This window comes from Macaca mulatta, chromosome 19 (assembly GCF_049350105.2).
Source record: "Macaca mulatta isolate MMU2019108-1 chromosome 19, T2T-MMU8v2.0, whole genome shotgun sequence".
Lineage (NCBI taxonomy): Eukaryota > Metazoa > Chordata > Mammalia > Primates > Cercopithecidae > Macaca > Macaca mulatta.
Genome location: NC_133424.1, coordinates 12,656,474 through 12,662,784, shown reverse-complemented (window position 1 = coordinate 12,662,784; position 6,311 = coordinate 12,656,474). Strand labels below are relative to the sequence as shown.

At 44.9% G+C, this 6,311-nt stretch overlaps 1 long non-coding RNA gene across 1 annotated transcript; it reads right to left on the bottom strand.

Annotated features, from left to right (window-relative positions):
* Positions 1–523: 523 nt before the first annotated feature.
* Positions 524–6,207, bottom strand: LOC144336693 (uncharacterized). Its single transcript, XR_013409015.1, has 2 exons — positions 4,553–6,207; positions 524–2,068 (listed from the first exon to the last, which is right to left on the bottom strand). It is a non-coding gene; the product is annotated as an uncharacterized LOC144336693 (long non-coding RNA).
* Between the last annotated feature and the right edge of the window lie 104 nt (positions 6,208–6,311).

The following is a 6,311-nucleotide window of genomic DNA, read 5'->3' as shown; positions in this document are numbered from 1 at the left end:
CCTGAACACAGGCAGGAAGCCGTGACTCACGGCTCCAATCCCAGCAATTTCGGAGGCCGAGGTTGGAGGATCTCTTAAAGCAAGCTTGTCCAACCTATGGCATGCGGGCCAAGGACGGCTTTGAATAGAGCCCAACACAAATTAGTAAACTTTCTTAAAATATTAGATTTCTTTTTGCGATTTTCTGCCGTGCACCGTGGCTCACTCCTGTAATCCCAGCACTTTGGGAGGCCGAGGCGGGCAGATTACAAGGTCAGGAGTTCGAGACCAGCCTGGCCAATATGGTGAAACCCCGTCTCTACTAAAAATACAAAAATTAGCCAGGTGTGGTGGCAGGCGTCTGCAGTTCCAGGTACTCAGGAAGCTGAGACAGGAGAATCGCTGGGACCCGGAAGCAGAGGCTGCAGTGAGCCAAGATCACGCCACTGCACTCCAGCATGGGCGATAGTGAGATACCGGATTTAAAAAAAAAAAAGATTTTTTTGCGATTTTTTCTTTTCTTTTTTTTTTTTTTTTTTTTTGCTCATCAGCTGTCATTAGTGTTAGTGGTGTTTTATGTGTGGCCCAAGACAATTCTTCTTCCAATGTGGCCCAGGGAAGGCAAAAGATTGGACATCCCTGCCTTAAAGCAAGGAGTTGAAGGCCTGGTCAACACAGGGAGACGCCCATCTTTATTATTTAAGTACCCAAATAAAAAGAAAAATGTTATAAAGTTGGAAAAGAAGCATTTCTCTTTTCTTTGTGAGAGGCTTCATTTATACAACAGTCCATCCTTGCTAGTCAAGCCCCTTTCTTTCCCTCTGTCAGAAGATGTCTTGCCACTAAATCCAATTTGCCAACATAACCTGGGATTTTTGGGCCATGCTGAGTCCGCATTCTTTGCTGTCCTCAGGATGGTATATAAGCTTTTCCGTGTTATTGTTGGGCGGGTTTCATTCTGAAGGTTCCTGCGTGTACACTCTAAATAAATTTGTATGCCTTTTCAGAGTTAATCCAACTGCCTCATGTCAGTGAGTTTTCAGCAAACCTTTAGGGCAGACACCAGGAGCTTATTGCCCCCATAAAGCCACCCCCTTTGGCTCAGAGCAGGAGGGGAACCCGGACCAGGCCGAGAATGACTGCACCAGGAGGGAGAAGCAGATGTCCTCCAGGGAGCCAGAAATGGAGATGAGGCAAGGCCAAGGCTTCCTCATCTTCGCTCTCCCCGCTGCCCACCCCCACCCCTTCACAGTATAGAAATGCCCTCTCCTTCCAGATCTTCATTTTCCTCAGCAGGAAACTCTCACCTGGTGACAATTTAATCTTCTGACCTACATAAACTGTCAACTTCATAGGCCCTTTGTTGTAAGACAAACCAAACAAGTCTCACTGAGGTTGACCTTCACAGATTTTCTTCATATGTAACAATGACAGTCTGACCCCAGCCACTCTATGCATGTCAAAACCAAAACACTTCCCACGGCTTCAGAGGGACAACCTCAGAAAGGATGGAACCCCCAAGCACACCTGCATGTAGGTCTCCTGCTTTCCAGGGCCCTGAAGCTTCTCAGAATCCACTCTCTGCAGCTGTTCTGGGCAGCTGGAGGCCACCTGTATGGGAAGGCAGGGTGCCCCGGAAACCCCAAGGAGCTTCCTTTCCCTTCCTTTGCAGGCTCCACACTGGCCTCGGGCTCTGCTGCCCCCTGCAGGTTATTCAGCTGCTTCCCACTCCATTGATTAGTTTCATGAGACAAACACCCTCAATCCCACTATGTGAATAATACACCAATAGAGTCCCTGCTCTCCTCATGATTGTGTGTATACAATGGAGAAGACACATTCTAAGATATTTAAATGCATTAAAAGACTTCTAAATCGCGACGTTGGTGGTGGCAGGTGAGGGCCCTGCAGCAGCAGCTGCTCTAAAGCTCAAGCCAGGCGGTGGGATTGGGGTCCTGGGATGTGGTGCCCAAGGTGGAGAGAGGCAGCAGCACCCACAGAGCTCGGGCATGGAGGATCTGATGCCCGCCAAAATGGTGGTACCCAAAGTAGAAAGTTCACGTTTTTGGCCAGACGCGGTGGCTCACGTCTGTAATCCCAGCACTCTGGGAGGCCTAGGTGGGTGGATAACCTGAGGTCAGGAGTTCCAGACCATCCTGGCCAACATGGCGAAACCCTATCTCTACCAAAAGTACAAAAATTAGCCAGGCATGGTGGCATGCGCCTGTAGTCCCAGCTACTCAGGAGGCTGAGGCAGGAGAATTGCTTGAATGTGGGAGGCAGAAGTTGCAGTGAGCCAAGATTGCGCCACTGCATTCCAGCCTGGGCAACAAGAGCAAAACTTTATCTCAAAAAAAGAAAAAAATAAGAATTTTGAAACTAACGCTATGTAAGACAAAAGATTTTTTCCTGAAATCTGTCTTTATCTGGGCTTTTCTGTGCAAAATTTTCTTATCTTTCCAATTTTAATGAAAATACAATTTACAATTCATTTTAAAAATCTGAAGCTGCAATAGATGAACACTTTTTTTTTGTTTTTTAACAAAGGCTCTCACTCAATTGTCCAGGCAGGAGTACAGTGGCGCAATCACAGCTCACTGCAGCATCAACCTCCCAGGCTTCGGTTATTCTTCTGCCTCAGCCTCCTGGATAGCTGGGAGTACAGGTACGTGCCACCATAACCAGCTAATTTTTTGTATTTTGTGTATAGAGAGGGAATCGTCATGTTGCTGCGGCTGGTCTTGAGCTCCTGGGCTCAAGTGATCCTCCTGCCTTGGCCTCCCAAATTGTTGAGATTACTGATGTGAGCCACTGTGCTCAGCAATGAATAATTCTTTATAAGGGGACAAACCCTGTCTGAGCATGATGGCTCATGCCTGGAATCCCAGCACTTTGGGAGAATTGCTTGAGACAAAGAATTAGAGAGCAGCTGGGGCAACATAGCATAATCCTGTGTCTATTACTTAAAATTCTAAATGAAAGTCTGAAAAGCAGAATTTCCCACCTATTCTCTCTGAGGGAGCCTTCATCTACACAACAAGGTCTGCTTTGCTAGCCAAGCTTTCTTCCTTTCCTCTTGCAGAATCTGTCTTGCTATTAAATCTGACTTACCCATCAAACCTGGGATTTTTTTGGCCATGCCACATCTGCATTCGTTCCTATCCTGGAATGGTATACAAGTTTTTGTCTTATTGATGGGTGGGTCTTCATTCTGAAGGCTCCCATATATACATGTTAAATTTGTATAACTTTTCTCCTATTAATCTGCTTAACTTCCTTGATCTGAAATTTTTTTCCTGTTTTTCCACCTTGTTTTATTAAAAAAAGCACAAAAGTAAAACATGCATATCTAAAAATGAGCATTTTCATATCTCATGAATCAAGGTATTTTCCATATATAACCAGAAAATGTTGTTCATATTTAATAATTCCTTAACATCAACACAGAGTAATATTAAAACCTTATTAATTGTATAACATGGAATTCTGAAAGCTTAGTTTGAATTCGTTTCATTTTCTCTGTTATACATTGAAGAGAGTGTGGTGTTATGGTATGTATTTGTTCTCATCCAGGGTAATGTTGGGTGTGTTAGGCCTCTGGGGAAGGCCCCTGACCTTCTGCTGCCCTCTTTCCACTCTAATGTTTCCCCACTTTTTTTATTGTGGTCTTAAAACCCTCCCATGAGAGGGTCCCACTGACTTCACGAAGAGTTTTAGTCTTGGAAATACTCATGATACTCCCTATCTGTAGCTGTGTGTCTCAAGTTAGTTCAGAATAAACTACGTGTGTGGACTGCTAAAATAACTTATTTCTAAATGCTGAAAGTCAAAAATTGCAGATTTCCTTGTCTAACCAGATGCAGAAAAGCATATGTTATGAAGGATCAGGACTCCAACAGGCACTAACATCACTGCCTTCCAAAATTTGTGGCCTTCCTGGCATATGAACACCCTTTGGGACTGTGCTCCAATGTCTCTCTGGGTTGCTACTTGGCTCTTTGTGAAAGATCAAGATACTCCCATAGTCTAGACCAATGTCAGGCTCTCCAGTGTGTCCTGTTCATCACCCTCACCCTGCACTTCTAGTGTTACTGTCATTGGCCATTCCAACACTGTGCTTGCATCCTGTGGAAAGTCACATTTGGGGTCAAGTGGATGGTGGTGTTTCTACTCTTCGGTGAAAAGTATCAGGGTGCATTTGGCCTTCAAGGCAGAAGGATGAGACGGGGGTTAGATCCAGGTGCACCCACCTGTTTTTTAAATTTATTTTTATTTTTTTGTGATGGAGTCTCACTCTGCTCATCAGGCTGGAGAGTGCAATGGCCTATTCTCAGTTCAGTGTAACATCCCACCTCCCAGGCTCAAACAATTCTCCTGTCTCAACCTCCTGAGTAGCTGGAATTACAGGCACACACCATGATGCCCATCTAATTTTTGTATTTTTAGTAGAGATGGGGTTTCACCATGTTGGCCAGGCTGGTCTTGAACTCCTGACCTCAAGTGATCCACCCGCCGCAGCCTCCCAAAGTGCTGGGATTACAGGTGTGAGCCACTGCACCTGGTCAGGTGCCACCATCTCTGCCACTGCCCTGTCTTCCCTGCTGTGAGTCACTTTGTGTGATCTGACAATCAATGATTCCACCCTTCAGTGATGTGGATACATTATCTGGGACTGGGTATGTCATCTCCAAACACAAATAGGGTTTGGTCAGCGATTGATGCTGAACCCTTTGGTGCCTGATGTTGACCTTAGGGTTTTTTTAAAATAAGGGTTTCTGAAGAAAAGCTTCATTGGTACCTTAAGAGAAGTGATTGAATTGTTCTACGCCATTGAATAAAAGTCACTTTTCCACGTTGCTGTTAACTTTACACTGCTGAGATAAGCAGGCTGTTGACAAGTTAGCATCAACAGCACATTATCAGAGAAAGAAAGGCTTGTATTTAGAATATTTACACAAATTTATTACCCTCCTATGTCTCAGTAAAGCAATTTGAAAAAATATAGCTTTATAAGGCATAAATGAACGTGTACGTTTTAACTAAGGTACTTTCTAGTAAACAATGCCAATACATTTCAGGAAATATTTTAGTCTTTAGAGAATGAGGCAAAAACAGGACCAGGAGTCTAGAGCTGACCTCCCCTCACCACAAGGCCAAGTCTTTTTTCTTGAGACGGAGTTCCACTCTTTTTACCCACGCAGTAGTGCAATGGTGCCATCTTGGCCCACTGCAACCTCTGCCCTCCCCCTGGATTCAAGTGATTCTTCTGTCTCAGCCTCCTGACTAGCTAGGATTACAGAAGCATGCCACCACGCCCGGCTAATTTTTGTATTTTTAGTAGAGATGGGGTTTCATCACATTGGTCAGGCTGGTCTCAAACCACTGACCTCAGGTGATCCACCTGCCTCAGCCTCCCAATGTGCTGGGATTACAGGTGTGAGCCACTGTGTCCAGCCAAGGCCAAGTCTTTTACCACTGGAGAGACAGAAGTCACACACCGGGCATATGAGACAACGCTCCTCAGTGACCATGATGGATCAGGACAAAAAAAGAGAACATGAACATTTTATAACTACATTTCTAAATGTGATAAAAGAAAACATATTTCAAATCATAACCATGACCAAAATTTTTCTCCTTACTAATGTGACTTGTAATTCTCATACATCCCACAGTCATTTATGACTTGTGGTCATATTTACCACTACGCTATATTACACCCTTGCTGACAGCAGGTATGGCACTGGTGGTTTTGGGGAAGAAGGCACTCAGAGGTATATGAGATAACTTTTGGTATTATGAGTGAATGAAAAATTAGGGTTGAGGCTGGGCCCAGTGGTTCATGTCTGGAATCCTAGCACTTTAGGAAGCCAAGGTGGGTGGATCACGAGGTCTGGAGTTTGAGACTAGCCTGGCTAATATGGTAAAATTCCATCTCTACTAAAAAATACAAATATTAGCTGGTGGAGCACGCCTGTAGTCCCAGCTACTCACGGGGGTGAAGCAGGAGAATCGCTTGAACCTACGAGGTGGAGGTGGCAGTAAGCTGTGATGCACCACTGCACTCTATCCTGGGCGACAGAATGCGACTGTTTAAAACACACACACACACACACGCACACACACACTCAGCAAAATTAGGGTCGAAATAAAAAATAAGTACATAAGCATGAAAAGTAAAATTTCTTTTTTTTTTTTTGAGACGGAGTCTCGCTTTGTCACCCAGGCTAGAGTGCAGTGGCGCGATCTCAGCTCACTGCAAGCTCCACCTCCCAGGTTCACACCATTTTCCTGCCTCAGCCTCCCGAGTAGCTGGGACTACAGGCGTCAGC